We start from the raw sequence: 17215 nt of genomic DNA on the forward strand, positions 1-17215 counted from the left end.
TCTTGAATATTCCATCTGAAGTTATTTCTATTAATAAAAGTATTAATTTATAGTATTTGGTTGATGACTTATTTTCTGCCAAGCACTGTTCTAGGTGCCTTATTTGAATAGTCACATTTAAAATTCATAACTTATTGGTGATATTATTAGTGAGATACTACTATAAACTTTATTTACGATTTAAGAAAACTGTAGCCCAGAAAGATTAAGTAACTTGTTCAGATTTATCTCCATTAGTTTCTTCATGTTGGGGCATCAGTAATCAAAATTTTTGATCATCAAATGAAAGTAAAGTTTTCTCTTTTATGTAAAAGGAATTTGTATAATTTTTATGAAAAGAATTTTTGCATGATAAAAATTCTTGGAATTAAAGTCATATTTAACATCTTTAACTGCCTTCTCCTCCAGATCCAAGCAATAGCCAGTTCCACTTCCTATAGCAGATCCACTTCCCTGTCTTTGTATACCTTAGCCTGTTACTTTTTATTCCTACTGTCTCTGCTATAGGTTGTTGCTTTCTCATTATATCTTTTAAACCACGCTAAGAACTTCTTAACTGGTGTCCTACTCTTCAATTTGTCTCCAGTTTAATTTATTCTTCACACTGCTTCCAGATAAATCTTTGAGATAAATGGACATAATCATGTGATTTGCAATTTTAAAACTCTTCTAAGACTATCTTTCCTGGTGAATTACATTTCTATCTCGTGAGTTTGACATTCAATACCCTCCATACTGTATCCTACCTATGTATTAGCCAATTGAGACAGCTTATACCAGCTCCCAAGAGTGAATGTTAAATTTTCAGAAATTTTATGAGCAAACTGTCAAACAGCCATTATAAAATAATTGCATTATGTAAACCTATAGCTAAATATTTTATTAAAAACAAAGGCAGTAAATACTCATAACTGTAAAATTATGCCTCTGAGTTTATGTACATATATTGTATCTGATGGTGGACGTATTCTACAATGGTACGCTACTTTGCATCTCTAACTGCATTCAGAATGTGACCTTGGAAGATTAAAATCACCACTATGGGGATATTTACACCATGGAAATTGGAAAACACTGCAAATCAGGATGAAAATGTGTTTATTTTTTTGAGTGTCTGGAGCCAGGGTCAGCAAACGATAGCCTGTGGACCAACTGCCTGTTTTGAATCAGAATTCAGCCAGGCTCTTTCCCTTATGGGTTGCCTATGAGTGCTTTGCTCTGCAGTAGAGAGTAGAGTAGTTTTTTGTTTGTTTAGTTGTTTGTCCATCTAGACTATTTATTTATTCATTAATTTATCTATTTATTGAAGTATAGTTGTTAAATAGACTAGTTTTAACAGAGATGGTTAAATATGGCTCCCAAAATTTACTCTCTGGTCCTTTAAGGAAACACTTGCTGATGAGGGCTCACCATTGTAGCAGAAAAAGGAGCTAAAGATAATAGGGAAACAAATAGAAGGGGTTGTATTCCAATTATACTTTATTTGGAAAAACACATGGCTGGCCAGATTTGGCCTATGGACTGTACTTTGCTGAGCCCTGGTCTAAGGCTGGTCTATGACTTAAGGAAGTAATAGAAAAAATTGGTAGCAATGCAGTTCAAACTTAAACATGTATCATATCTGTAACCCTTACCCTCATATCATAACAAAGTGAGAAAATATTATTTTGGTACTCAAAAACTATAATCTGTATTCAATTTCAGTGTTCAAAATCTATAATCAACGAAGATGTTGCTCATGTCATTGATGAATGAATGAAAGTTAGCATACATTTTTATTGTTTTACTTATATCTTACTAGGTAATATAAGCAAAAATATTAACAGTATTTGTATTGAAATTACACTGGATTGTCAATTGCAACTACAGTTTGGCTTTGGATATGAGAGTGCAGGAAAAACTGATGAGAGTGCTTTGAGAGTCATTTGGCTGTATGGAAATTTAATGAAAAGTATTTTATATTTATTTATAATATTGTGAGTTATATAGCCTTTTGCATTAGTAAAATTTATTGTAAATTACAGTATATTAATATACATATATATATTTTATTTTATATGCATACTTTATTTAATAGTTGTTAAACAATTGCCAGCAGATTGCTGTATATGTGTTTCTAGCTTCTCTCCTTCATGTACATACATTCAAATTCAAGTGAATATATACTCCTTCATGGGTGCATTTGTATTTTTCCCTCCTTCCTGCGCCCAGGTTGCTCCTTTCACATGGAATGACTTCACGATCGAATTCTGCTCATCATTACCCTATATGTTCTCCAAGACTTGGCCCACATGACACCTTTATTAAAAATTCCAATATCTCCCAGGTTACATATTTATTGTTTATGCCCTACTTACTTATAGTGCTATTTTTATATTTCTCTATAACATTTGTTAAAGTTCTTTGTGTATCTCCCCAATGCTTGATTAAAAGTTCCTGGAGAAGGTATGCTCTGTCTCTCCCATTTATCACTCGTTATGGAATCCAGTCATATGTCTTATGCATAGTGTTTACTGTCCTTTATTGAGCTGGGTTGAAGAGGCACTGTACAAATAAACCTGCTGGGATATTTTTGTCAATCTTACTTCTTTCTCATAAGTCCCTTTAGTAAAACCAATCTATTCACTTTCTTCTAAAACACATCATTTACATGTATGACCCTTGTCCCTGTTGTTTCTCTAACACATAGGTTCATTGCCTCAGGCTGTTTGGGCTGTCAAAATACCATAGACTGGATAGCTTACAAAAACAGAAATTTATTTCTCACAGTTCTGGAGGCTGGAACATCCAAGATCAAGTCACCAGCATGGTTGTGTTCTGGTGAAGACCCTCCTTCTGGTCATAGCTGATACCTTCTCATTTTGTCTTCACATAGTAGAAGGGGCAGGCAAGCTCTCCAGAGTATCTTTTATAAGAGTGCTAATCTTATTCATGAGGATGCAGTCCTCATGACATAATCAGTTCCCAAAGGTCTCACCTCCTAATTCTATCACCTTGAATGTTAGGATTTCCTATGAATGTTGGGGGAGGGGGGACACAAGCATTCAGACCATAACATTAATCTATTTTTGTCTTCCTCTCTGAATTCCAAGTTGAAAACCAAAGTTAGTTCCCATCTCAAGTGGGAAATATGCTCTGAAAATAGGAGCCAAAGGAGAGTTTCTTTGTCTAAGCTTCAGTATGTTTCATTTATTCAGTATTCTTCCTAAATTTTATGTGTAAAAATTTTATCTGACTAACTGGATGTAGGTTTCTTGAAGAAAGGAATTATGTCTTCCTCATCTTCACAAAGCACAGAGTACTTCCAAAGCACTCAGGATAGAGCCTTGCACTCAGACACTGAATATAATGTTTCACGAACGAATAAATTTCTCCTAAGTTTCTGTATTCCCTACAGTGTTTAATGGTGCTGAACATATTGTAGTCACTCCATAAATAGTTGTTGATTGATTGATATGTTAATGAAACATAAAAACCAAAAGTGGTTGAAAATTAGACTTATAATTTATTGAGATGCAATAAAACTATCTTCGGTTTCTAAGTATTTTAATACTTTCAACTGTTGTTTCATCTTTACATCATGGACAAATTTTTATGCAATGTCATGAGGCTGTTGTCTGCTTGAATTTATAAGACACTTAAAAATGCTCAGGCCCCATAGCAATGCCAGGATCTAGGAAATCTGCAGTCATTTATGATTAATGATGCTCTGTGTTTTGTGAGGGATTATTAAAAACAGGAGTCTATGACTTCACTGTTTCTGACAATAACTTTGAACACGGGGTCAGTCCTTCAATTTTAACATGTCTTTGTGAGATTAAAAGAAAGTAAAAACATTGCATTGGGAGTTTCACCCAGATGTGACAAAATAGGAGACACAAGTTTTCAATCTGTTTCTTCCAATGAAACGTCACCTCATTCATAGAATATTGATGATGAGCAAATGTTACTGAAGGGTCAATCTAGTCATCAGAAAAACATAGAGTTCAGGACACTATCAGGCATCACATGGTCAATTCATAGAAGATGTTAACCAAAAGACTTAAGAGCAACTTAAGAGCTGACTCATAACAAATGCAGTTTAATATTTGCATTTGCCTCCAGATGAGTAACTGGAATGAGAGTTATCAGGTTAAAAAAAATCAAAGTATTCAAGACTCTATTGAAAATATAAGAGAGTACTAAATGTTTCCTGAAAAAGAATAGTTGTGTAATATAATGACCATTTTTATTCAATTACTTAAAAATAATAATCATGTGCTCCAGCAAGTAAAAAAAATAGGAACAGCATGATAGTTTGCTTTTAAATGGACACTTGAGATTCAAGAACACACATAGTTCTCCCTCTGTTATCTTATTTACTTGGAGATGTCTCTAATTTGCCTATAATTATTTATAATAGGTTATTTGATTGCAATGATTTATGTTTTTAAAAGGAATATATGCTTTTACAAAAATTAATTCAAACTTTTCCACTCTGCTTACTGACAGCACTTTATACTCCATAGGAAATAAGAGCTAACTTCTTATAAGCATTGATGTAGCCTTCAAAATACACTGTTGGGCTGAATCCCACCTCTGCTAGCAGCTTAGAAGCACTCTCCTAATTGTCAGGTAGTATGGCCACGATATTGAGCATAACTGCACGGTGTGTAACTTCTTCTGGGTTATATGCATCTCACTGGTTGCTAGGCCACAGTCTGACCTTAAATTTGTATGAAAAATTAAGTGGAAGACCAACGATTGAGTTGTGGTTTTTCTCCATTTTAATATGATTGCCCCAGAGTCTGGCAAGGAAAGAAAAAACCAGCTGCTTGATAGGAATTGTCACTTTCCAGTCCTTCGGTGAAACAGTACTAGAAAGGATTTAGTTGGAGCCAGCTCACAGCTAATCCTTCTTCCTGAAAATGTGATGACGTGAGGAGAGACAGGCCTAAAGGATGGAATAATTCAAAAAATTTCTTCCTCACTTTATTACTACAAGTTAACTTCTATTTTTTTTTAAGGGTTCCACTTACCCTCATTGCTTCAAAGCAGTAAAATGATGTGTCAAAGCTATACAGTTAAATGAAACAGTCCTGGCCTGTAAGAACAAAGATCCTATCATGTCACGTTTTCAGCTGTTACAGTAACCCCAATTTAAGATAATCAAACAGGAGATATCTGAAGAAAGAACACCCATTCATAACTATGCAGTTCAAAACCTTCTTTTCTATTAAACTGAGCAGGATTTGTGAATTAGAGGGTGTTGTACGCATGTGTTGAAATAAAGCTCTTTGCAGTTAATGTTACAAAGGAAGTGAGTTATAGGCTTTTTAATAAGACACATTTCTCTTTAAGTAATGAGTCATGGTGTTGCTTTCCACCAATATAACAGTAGTCATCAATTTATGGATTTTTTTGGTTGCTCTTTATTTTAATTATTTGATCTATTTTTCATCCATACCTTCAGCATTTGATCAATCATTAAAAAAAGTTTTAATGTTTATTTATTTTTGAGAGAGAGAGAGAGACAGAGAGAGAGAGAGAGGCAGAGTATGAGCGGGGGATGGACAGAAGGAGAGGAAGACAGAATCCGAAGCAGGCTCCAGGCTCTGAGCTGTCAGCACAGAGCCCAATGCAGGGCTCAAACTCACAACCTGCGAGATCATGACCTGAGCTGAAGTTGGACGCTCAACAGACGGAGCCACCAAGACGCCCCAACCAATCATTTTAAAAATACTGTACATTGTAAATATATCCAAATGTTCTGGGTGTGGATATCAAAAAATTTTGTTAAGCACCAAGAACTAGAAAGTACAAGAAATTGGCTCAAAAACACTGTTGACTGTATTCTCTCATTATATTTGGTGGGCCAAACAAGCTAGAAGCATAATAGAAATGTAAGGTACCTTGCTGTGTTTTAGAAATCCTCCTAGAGGGGCACCTGGGTGGCTCAGTCAGTTAAGCGTCTGACTTCAGCTCAGGTCATGATCTCGCGGTCCGTGAGTTCGAGCCCCACGTCGGGCTCTGTGCTGACAGCTCAGAGCCTGAAGCCTGCCTCAGATTCTGTGTCTCCCCCTCTCTCTGCCCCTCCCCTGCTCATGCTCTGTCTCTCTCTGTCTCAAAAATAAATACAAACATTAAAAAAAAATTAAAAAAAAAAAAAGAAATCCTCCTAGAATGCAGCAAGTGAATCAGCAATATACATTGTACCCCTCCTCACTGCCAAGGAATTCAGTTAAAAAAGGTTTCAATGCACTAATGGCTTTCATTCATTTACTTCTTCCTACCATAAATATTTATTGAGCACCTACCATGATGAAGCATTATTTTAGGTCCTGAGAGTGTAGCAATAAAGAAGGCAGGCATGAGCCCATTCTCATGAAGAGTAGCATTCAGTGATGTGGAATGGATCACAAATAAGTAAGTTGCAAATAATAAAAATATAAGGAAACGATTAGCCCTTCTGACCACCACCCCCGTGGAGGTGATTTATAGCTGAGATCTGAATGACGACATGGCACCAGTATTGGACTGTCTGTATAGAATATTCCAGGCAGTGAATGCAGAGGCCCTAGGGGAGTACGTATGTTTGAGGAACTGAAATAAAGGTACCCGTGGTTATAGTCCAGTGCGATGAGGCAGAAGAGGTATGGGGAGATCAGAGTGGGAGGGGAAGCCAGATCACATACTACCTCACAGGCTGGGGCAAAGGAGGTTGGCTTTTCTTTAGCTGTGATGGAAAGCCCCTGAAAGATTTTAAGGAAAGGATAATACAATTTGATTGATGTTTTTAAAAAGATCCCTCTATCAAGTTGTTACAGAAGAGGTAATAAGGCAACTGTAGTTGAGGCAGATTTTTTTTTACGTCTATTTTAAATATTTTTTTAAAATTTATTTTTTAGAGAGATGGGGGAGAGAGACAGCATGAAAGCAGGGGATGGGCAGAGAGAGAGAGAGAAAGAGACAGAATCCGAAGTAGATTCCAGGCTCCGAAATGTAAGCGCAGAGCCTGACTGATGCGGGGCTCAAACTCGTAAACCATGAGATCATTACCTGAGCTGAAGTCAGAGGCTTAACCAACTAAACCACCCAGGTCCCCCAGGCAGAGTTTTAATCACTCTCTTATTGCTGTAGGGTAGACTGTGCAAGACAACCTGCAGAAGGACAGGGATTTGAGTGTGTAATGGAATGCTGATAAGGTTGTCTTTTTTTTGTTTTTGTTTTTTAATCTGCCTTTCATGTGTGCTGTGAACATTGCCCTGCCTCTTTTCCCTGAGATGCTGTTTTCCTCCACTTCCCAGTCTTTTGTATCTACAAGCTGTAGATACTCACAAAGCATGAGATCATGACCTGAGCTGAAGTCAGATGTTTATTTCTATAAGTACATCTTCAATAATAAATCATAATTTATGATATGTAATAATAGTAGCTATAGTAATAATTGCTATAATAGCTACAATAATAACAATAAGAATAACAATATAATATTTGAAGCTGATTCCATTTATCCTAACATTGAAGCAAAAGCTATTCTTCTCATTGACAAATAATAAAGATTCAAAGGAGTCAACACACTGACCATCTGCTTAGTAGGGAGCCAGGGTCTGAACACTGGATTTTCCAACAGAAATGTTCCTTTTTGTTTCACTATACTAAGCTGCCCTTTTAATCAAGAATTCTTGATTAAAAGATCTTTTTTCTTTTCAATTAGAGATCTTGGCAGACATTGACATCTAAGAAAAAGAATGCTTCTGTATATGCTCACAAGTGTAGGAAGGAGTATCAGTAGGTAAAAATTGTTTTAACTAGTGCTAACATTCTCACTCTTACAAAATATGCAATAGAATATGAAGATGAAATATCAGAACCTTCTTTTAATGGGCCAGGAGAGAGAGGAACACAGAGTAACAATTAATAACATGTAGTTGTGTTAGTGCCTTTTCAAGCAAAAGTCTGTATGTTTCAGCTTTACATCCAGTACGTGAATACAGTGTGGTGCCATAAAACTGCCTTGGTCATCATTATCTCCTTATTTTGTAATAAATGATAGCCATAAATGCCAAAGCAAAATGGGTCAGATAATTAGCTGTTTGTCAATTTCCCGCTTTCATCACTCCATCCCTCCATGGCCACATAAGATAGTAAGAGCATAAGAATGATGCACATACATTTTCTATGAAGACTGATTTGCACATACTTCCTGAAGAATTCTTCAGATAGATAGATAGATTTTTTTTTTGGTGGGGGTGGGGGAGAGAGAGAAAGAGAGCGTGAGTGGAGAAGGGGCAGAGAGAGAGGGGGACAGAGGATCTGAAGTGGTTCCTTGCTGACAGCACAGTCCAATGTGGGGCTTGAACTCATGAACCATGAGATCATGACCTGAGCTAAAGTCAGATGTTTAACCGACTGAACCATCCAGGTGCCCCAAGAATTCTTGAAAAACCATTGGATTTCTTGTATTGCACTATACCAGGAACCCCTTTCAGGCCAAAGGGAGTAAATTATGGTACCCTAGTCTCTTCTTGGCTGTTGGATTCTTGTTATAATCTTAGCCCATTGAGGTAAACAGAGATTACTTCTGAATCAATAACTTGAGACTGAGTTTCATAGGAAGACTAGCGGGAATGTTTATCAGTCACTTCATTTGTAAATTGAATTGCCTACTAAGGGGTTAGCTTTGATTTTGTATTAGCACATAATGGAAGAATTAATTCAAACAATGCCCAATTTCAAAATAGATTTCACTTTAAACAGAGAGAGGTTGAGGAATATGGCCACTTTAGATAGTTTAAAGTGAAAATATTCTACCTCACCTACATAACAAAAGTAGATCTATACTTTAATTTACTTTTAAAAAAATGGGAAAAGTGGGTGAAAAAATTTTCTGTATTTTTAATTGCAGCATGTAATTTATATTTTCTTAATATTCCTTTTATACGGATTTTTCACTTCTGCTAGTGAAAAGTTGCATAATTTGGATTCGTTAAATAACTTATATTTAGTTTTCAGGAACAATTGATTTACGAAAATCTTATGAGTATTTTGAAACATGTTATGTAAAATCCCAAAGCCGTTTTTTCACAAATATAAAGCTGGATCCAACAGTTGAAAAAATGAGTTGGTCATTCTATCAAAATTGACAAATCTTTATTATTTATGATTACTCACAGCCTGTCATGATTCAATTATACTTAAAAGAACAGTTTTAGTGTTGACTGTAGCCTGTTTGCATTATAGAACAACTCATATTCATTTAATACTTTGATTTACAGTTGTTGAATTACTATGGAATTTTAAAAAATTATATAAATGCATATTTTTAAACAATAATGTGAAAGATTATACTTCAAAAGAGAACCTACTACATATGAACCTACTACTACTACTACCTTACCATATGGAAAATGAAATACCCAGTCATCTAATTGCTTGGACTGTATAACGTCAGATACCAAGATATTAAGGAACATTGGCATGTTATGAAGTATCACCATAATGAAATTTTTATTTTACTTTTTACTTAGATTTTGGTCATCATTTAGAAAGAGTATTAGATTTCAATTCAGTTAAATATATACATTTTTATTTTGTATCCCTTATGCTATGTTTTTTATTCCCTGAATATTTTTTGCAACAGCGTTATGTAAAGGGAGCAGCACGACTCTCTCTTCGTGTTTGAATGGAGATGATTTTTAATGGGGGTTTACTTTGTCCCCCAGGGTACATTTGATAATGTCTGGAGATATTTTTGGTGGTTTTCAATAGTGCCAAGTTTGAGAAACACTGAAGTATTGACGTATTAAAGAAACTTAATACTAGAGCATGCAATAAAGATGAGACAGTAAGAACGTGAGCATTAAGAAGTTAGGATCTGGTTCTGTTTGGTTAACAACTTGTCTTGCACATTGTAGAAACTCAGTAAATATTTGTTGAATAAATACATTCATAAGCAGGTAAAATACAGACAATTGTTCCCTGAAGATTTGTTCAGTTTTTTTTTTTTATATACAAAAGGAGGCAAGTAATTATTCTTTTCTATACCAAAATAAATTAGCAATCATTGCTGTAGGGCAACATATCCTATTCAATGTATGGGAAGCATTTTTAGAATTATGTTTATGACACACTTCAGAATACATGTAAATGAAGAGTTGAAATATGTTTCAGCTTGTTCTAGTATAAGGGATGTATTAAGATGGATTTGGAAATATATACATGTAACCATTTTATTATACTGTGAAATTATTGCTCATTCTTACGGAAAAATAAAATTTGTGGACAGGACCGTTTTGCAATTTTTAGCCATAAATGACAGAATTTTTATATACCCCAGGCACTAATATTACTTATAAATTTATACCATACACCACTTTAGGTTAAACTTTTTTTTTCGTCTTATTAAAGGGAGTGATCAGAGTCAAAACCATATGCTGTGGCTTTTGCCCTATGGAACTCTCAAATGTACTGCAAGAATAATTATTCCTACTTAATGGAGTTACCAAAGAGAATGTGGTGCTGGATGGTAAGACACATGTAATGTAATGAAAACCCTCTGTAAGTCCTCTAAAGGCTTGTGTTAAGGGTTTTGAGTTTTGTGGGATTTCTCTTATTAAAAGACTGAATAGCAGTTGAAATCTCTAAGAGAATAAATGTTTGCTAAGGATTGAAAATCCTTCCTTCTCAGGGGAGTCCAACATGAGTGTATAATGAAGAGTTTCCTTTGGGAAATCAGTGTCTTCATGAGAGGGAAGGAGGGAGAGAGACATCAAGGGAGGCGGGGAGAGGGAGATTTTGATTATATTTCTCAAAACGATATCATGTTGAAGTTTTCTTTATTTGGAAACTAAAACATAAATGTAGATCTTCAAATCATTTTCTTTTCATTAGCCTCCTAGGTGTCTTTCTACTCACAGTCTCTTTTCTATCTAGCCCATTTAGCCCAATCCTTCAAAGCTTTGTCTGTTGTTTGTTTTGTTTTCAAAAGCACAGATCTGGACAGGCCTGTCCCCAGCCTCAAAATATTTGACCCCCTTAGCATGGTAGAAACATTCTTTTTAAATCTGCTCCCTATCCTTTTTGCCAACTATGCTCCCACCACTCATGCACTAACCACACATATCTCCCTGTGCCTGTAAATGTCATGCTCTTTAATGCTTTTCTTTTCTTCCTCTGTAGCTAGGTAATGTGAAGATATCCTTCAAATGGCAAATCTTTACAAATTTTCCTTAAAAATTCTTTGAATTCACTTCCCTATGTTGTTAAAAGAATTCCTACATACCTATATGAAACAATTCACCACACTCAACTAAAATCATGTGTTTGGGTATTTATTTTCTCATTAACTGTCACATCTGTGAAAGAAAGGGTGTGCATTATTAACCTTTGTATTCCTACTGCCAATGCCTGGTACATAAGTGTTTTAAAATTCAAAGGTGAGCCACCTATTAGAATGGCTAAAATTAAAAAGACTAACCAACTCAATCAGTCAAGGAAAGATTGCAAAAGAGCTAGAACTCCCATACAGTGCTGATGGGAAAGAAAAATAGTACAAAAACTTTGGAAAATAGTTTGGCAACTTTTTAAATAGGTAAACATATGCTTATAAATAACCTGGCCATTCCCTTCCTAGACAGTTACTCAAGCGTATGTCCATACAAAAACTTGTACATGAATGTTCATAGTATCTTTATTTTAAGAACCTCAAACAGCAAACAACCCCAATGTCTATCAACAGGTAAATGGGTAAACAAACAGTGGTATACCCACATGATGGAATATTGACTTACAGCAGTACAAAAGCATGAACTATGGAGAAATACAATAATTACAATGAATCTCAAAATAATTATGTTAACTGAAAGGAGCCAGACAAAACCTAGTACATGCTTTCTGGATCAATTTTAATTTGATACTATGATACACTTAAAACCTCCTAAAATGCAGGGGTGCCTGGATGGCTCAGTCGGTTAAAGCATCCAACTCTTGATTTCAGCTCTGGTAATGATCTCACGGTTCCTGGGTTTGAGCCCTACATAGGGCTCTCTGCTGTCAGAGCTGGGCCCACTTCGGACCCTCAGTCTCCCTCTCTCTATTGCCCTCCCCTGCTCATGCTATTTCTCTCCCTCTGTCAAAAATAAATAAGCATTAAAAAAAAAAAAAAAACCTCTTAAAATGCAAACTTCTATGGTGACAGAAAGTAGCCTCATGTGTGGTTGCTGGGTTGGGGTGAGGTGAGTAATGGAGAGTTCAGGAAAGGATGTAGAAAAGGATTGTGGAGATTTGAGGAAAGTCTCAGGATCTTAGGTATATTCATAATCTTAACTTTGGTGATGATTTCATGTGGGTAAATATATGTAAAAACTTAACAAATTGTATGTCTTCAATATGTGCAGTTTGTTCTGGGTTAGTTATACCTCAATAAAGGTTTTTTAAAAAAGAAACAAACTTAGAGGACCTCTGAGTCAGCTAAGCATCTGACTCTTGATTTCAGCTCTGGTCATGAGGCCCACATTGGGTTCTCAGCTGACAGCTCAGAGCTGGCTTGGGGTTCTCTCTCTCCCTCTCTCTCTGCCTCTCCTCTGCTCTCTCTCACATGTGTGCACATGCGCTCTCTCTCAAAAAGAAATAAATAAACAATTTAAAAAGAAACAAAATTAGAAGATGCAATCATGAAGAAAAGACATTTTGCAAGTAATTTACAATGTAGATGCTTTGGGTTTTTTCAAGTGGAACTGAGTATTTATAATTACTGACATGATTTGACAACATACACTCTCCTTTTTCAATAACTCACAGAATGAGACAAACACTATACTCCCTTAAAAATATATATTCTTCTTTGTTAATCAAACATATGATTACTTAATATCTATAGTTACCGTGGTGTAATGGGTAGAAAAATTGAATTGAGAATAAGCCTCATAATTCTACCACAGTAACTATGTAGCCCGTGAGTAGGTAACTTAACCTCGTTGGGCATTAGCACCTCATTTTGTAAAATAAGGTTGTTGCTATGGAGTGAATATGGGTCAATAAATATTGAGGTAATTTTTCACAAAAGCACTTGGGAAAGATGTTAATGATGGAAGTGTTAAAAGATAAACTGAAGTACATTGAAATTTTCAAAAGTTTCTTTGAACAAACATCGATTTAAATCAGGCAGCATGAAACCCAAGGTAGGTGAGGGCATACTATTGTGGCCATACTGGGGGTGGGCAGTACGGCTTTTGTAGAGCAGTTTTGTCTTGCAACCCTGGGAGCTTCCTGGGTGAAATCTGAAATTGGCCCTCATACCGCAAGGGCAAGGAGAGACTGAAGAAGGAGGCAGACCACCCCCAAATTGGTGGGCAGCAAGGGTTAATAAGCAAGAGAACTTATATATGAGGCTGATCTCCACACCTGCCTGCCAGAATCTTAAAAGTTTATATAGAGGCCCAAACTGGGTTTAGTCATGTATATGGCCTAGGTAATCTCAACAATACATTACTCTCTCAAGGTTGCATATTTTAAAAAAATTTAAAAAAAAATTTTTTTTTTGAGAGGGGACGGGTAGAGAGAGAGAGAGAGAGAGGAGGAGAGAGAGAGAATCCTAAGCAGGCTCTACACCATCAGCACAGTGCCTGATGAGGGGCTCGAATCCACGAACCGTGAGATCATGGCCTGAGAGGAAATCAAGAGTTGAACACCTAACCTACTGAGCCACCCAGGTACCCATCAGATTTGCATATTTAAAAACATCTTCCACTGTGGGAATGGGGGGCAGAATATACCTTGCAAGGACAGGGTAAGGGGCGAGGAGCCTCTTATTGCACAGGTCTGGCTCTCTGTCTCCTCCAAACAGATGCAGATACAAAGTGACGAAGTGATTTGGCTATTGTTTAAGTCGTTGCCTTATTTGGGAAAGCCTAATTGGCTGTTTGTGATTGGTTACTCTTAAATTTTGTTTTCTGCAATGAAAGTGCATTTACAGGAATTGGTTCTGGCTTAGGTTTCACTTGGCTTCCGAAGCTTACCAACACATTAGAGCCACCTCAGTCTAATGCCCTCCTTATTTACTTACTTTAATAGTAGATAAGGCGCACCTGGGTGGCTCAGACAGTTAAGCATCCAACTTTAGCTTAGGTCATGATCTTGCGGTCCATAAGTTCCAGCCTGGTGTCAGGCTCTGTGATGACAGCTCAGAGCCTGGAGCCTGCTTCGGATTCTGTGTCTCCCTCTCTCTCTGCCCCTTCCCCGCTTGTACTGTCTCTCTCTTTTTCTCAAAAATAAATAAACATTAAAAAAAATTAAAAAAAAAAACAACAGTAGACAGTGTGCATTTTAAACTCCAAAGCAGTTTAAAATCCAGAAGGGAAATGACATCATGCACAAATAATTTTAAAGAAGCGCTAGGTGCAAGTAGGGTATACTATAAGCAAGGCGCAAAGCCTCCCTTTCCAGGGAGAGTGGAAAGTTTGTGAACATTTCACTGGATCCAGCCCTTGAAGGATGCGTAAGTTTCCAATAAGGTGAAACTGTGGAAATGGTTTCCATGGAAAGGTGGAATTGTGGAAAGGTTTTCATGTGGAAATGGAAAGAAAGAAAATCTAAACAGAAGTGACTGGTACCAGTGCACAGAGTGGGTTCGATAAAGGGGACTTACTCATGTTTACTGGAGCAGGCTATTGTTAAAAGCAAATAGGAATATGGGGTGGTCTGGAAAAGGTGCCAATCACCAAGGCCCTTGAATGCCATCATTAAGAGGTTTAGATTTGTGTTAATAGAATCATGTTTCAGAAAGCAGGTTCATGAAATTCTGCACTTAAGCAAAGCCACAGAGTAAACATGAAAAATATTTTACTCTACCTAGTCTGGAGAACACTGATATTCAAGAACAAGGTAAAGCACATAGTTGGGTCATCTGGTTTATGGGGAAGGTGATTAAACTCGGTTTACACATGTTGGTTCTGAGGTACTAGTAGAATGATTAGACACACATGACCATTGGGAAATTGATATTAAGAATTTTACTGTATGTATGTATGAATTTACGTGATGCTAAGAATTTTAGGCTAATCTAAGGCTAGAGAGGTCATTATGAATAAAAGATACACTATTTGTGAATGGTTTATAATATACAATTGTTTAAAAAAAGCCAACAATTTTATATATCCATTAGCTCATGTAAATTCTCACAAGTTCCTCACCGAGGCACGTTTCAGTCTCTTTAACTGGTTTTAACTCACATCCCTGACCTCTAAAGGTGAGGATGAGCCAAGGCTTGGTGGTCTTTGATCCTCTTTTCTTATTATACTCATGTCTTAGATGATCTTGCATCCAATCTTGCCTTGAAGCACAATCTTTATGTTGAAGATACCAACATAAATAGACTTGGCTGGACTTTCTCAGAACTTTGCATGTCTAATAGATATCTTGAACTTAACATAGGAAAAGGCAAATCTTGATTTTACTTTCCTCACCCACGTTTCCTTCTGTTCTTTCATATCTCAGAAAATGGCAACTCTTTCCATTCAGTTACTGAGGCTAAACAAAACAAAACAGAACAGAAGCTATTCTATACTTATTTTCCTCTCTCACACTTCCTCTCCAACCCATAAGTAAAGGCAGTAAGCTCTACCTTCAAAATATATCCAGAATTCATCTATTTCTCTCCACCTTCACTGCTACTACCCTGGTATAAGGCAACATTGTGGCTCATCCGAATTAATATGTTAGTCTCCTTTCACTCTTGACCCATTTCAGCCTATAATCCATAGAACAGTCAGAGTTGTTCCTTTAAAACATTTGTCAGATCAGGCTGCTCCTCTGCTAATAATCCTCAGAATAAAAAAGTTGAAATCTTTACCCAAATGCCTAATGACCTCTTTAACCCCATCTAATATCTCTGCCCTTTGTTCCAACCAGGGATACATTTCTTGCTATTTCTGGAACTCATTGAGTGGGCTTCAACCTTGGGGCATTTACACTTGCTGTTTCTTCAACCTGCAATGCTCTTCCCTCTTATATTCCCAAGGTTCACCCCTTCTCTATCTCTAGGTCTCTGCTCAGATGGTGCCTGATCAAAGAATCTTTGCTTAACCATCCTACATAGAAACAAATCAAATGAAACAACAACAAAAGCCTCTCAATTCTATCACTGAAACACAGTAGGTGCTCAGAAATACCCGAACAGATACTCAGCATTTCAAAGCATAGTCTGTATGTTGAAAATGAGTACCATGTGCCCTAAATGAAGTTTCTAAGTTTTACATCCAGTAAATTATAGACATGGATTTTGAACTGATTCTTCCTGACTCCAAAACTTTAGTTATTTTATGGAAATTTAAGTCTTAATGGGTGACTTGAAAATCTTTGAAGAGAAATATTTGAAACTGTAGGAAGAGATGGGATTATACAATGGTTAGACCATGTACATGGACCAGAGAGAGACACTAGGGTAGGGATTCTTAATTTTTTTCAGGTCATGGATTCCTTTGAAAATGGAAGGAAACCCTTTGGCCCTCACTCCCCCAAATACATGTAAGCATGTACCATAGTCTTGCATAATATAGCATGTAATTTATAGACTCTGTATCATGCTCTAACCGAAAGGGAAAGAAGATAGTAGAAGAGGGTGGTTTGCAGATATTTTGTGCAGATTATTCTTTTGGGAATTTTGAGAATAAATATAAAGGAATGGCTTTCTAAGTATAAAGACTATTCTGACTTCTCTGTTTATGCCTAAATTATTCAAACATTATGTTCCCATCGAGTCAAAATGGAAGGGAAAAAAGAGTTCATCTATTATCCTCATTTTACACACGAGACAGCAGGGGCCACATGGCCTCAGTTGCTTGCTCGTGTACTTCCAACTGGCTAGTTGCAGAGCAGAGATTAGATTTCATGTGTCCTGAGTCAAGGCCCCTGCTCCTTTTGCATACCATGCTGCCTTCTCTGAAGAACTGGGTTATCCTCCTGTGCTTCTTAGCTGTTCTCAAGGTGCTTTAGTATACAGTGTTGGTGTGTTTCTTCATCAAAATGTATATTGAATATAGATGGTGGACAATGCTTTACACTGGAATTATTCTTTTGCATTGCTGAAACATGCTGGAAAGTCATTTTGTAATTAGTTCATGAGTTTGAGAAATTTACTGGTTAGTTATAGCTGAGGAAAAAATAATTTGATGGTTAAGCGAGAGCTTAAGTATCTAGACAAGGCTTAAAAATACTAGCGCAAGAATTTCATTCCATT

At 36.5% G+C, this 17215-nt stretch overlaps 1 long non-coding RNA gene across 3 annotated transcripts in view; it reads left to right on the forward strand.

The window, feature by feature from the left end:
• Positions 1–17215, forward strand: part of LOC122223695 — a 250250-nt gene that overhangs the window by 59688 nt on the left and 173347 nt on the right. For all 3 annotated transcript variants that reach the window (XR_006204400.1, XR_006204401.1, XR_006204402.1), the window contains exon 5: positions 10390–10507. This is a non-coding gene — a long non-coding RNA (uncharacterized LOC122223695). The remainder of the gene's footprint in view (positions 1–10389; positions 10508–17215) is intronic.

The sequence above is a fragment of the Panthera leo genome, chromosome B4 (assembly GCF_018350215.1).
Source record: "Panthera leo isolate Ple1 chromosome B4, P.leo_Ple1_pat1.1, whole genome shotgun sequence".
Classification (NCBI taxonomy): Eukaryota; Metazoa; Chordata; class Mammalia; order Carnivora; family Felidae; genus Panthera; species Panthera leo.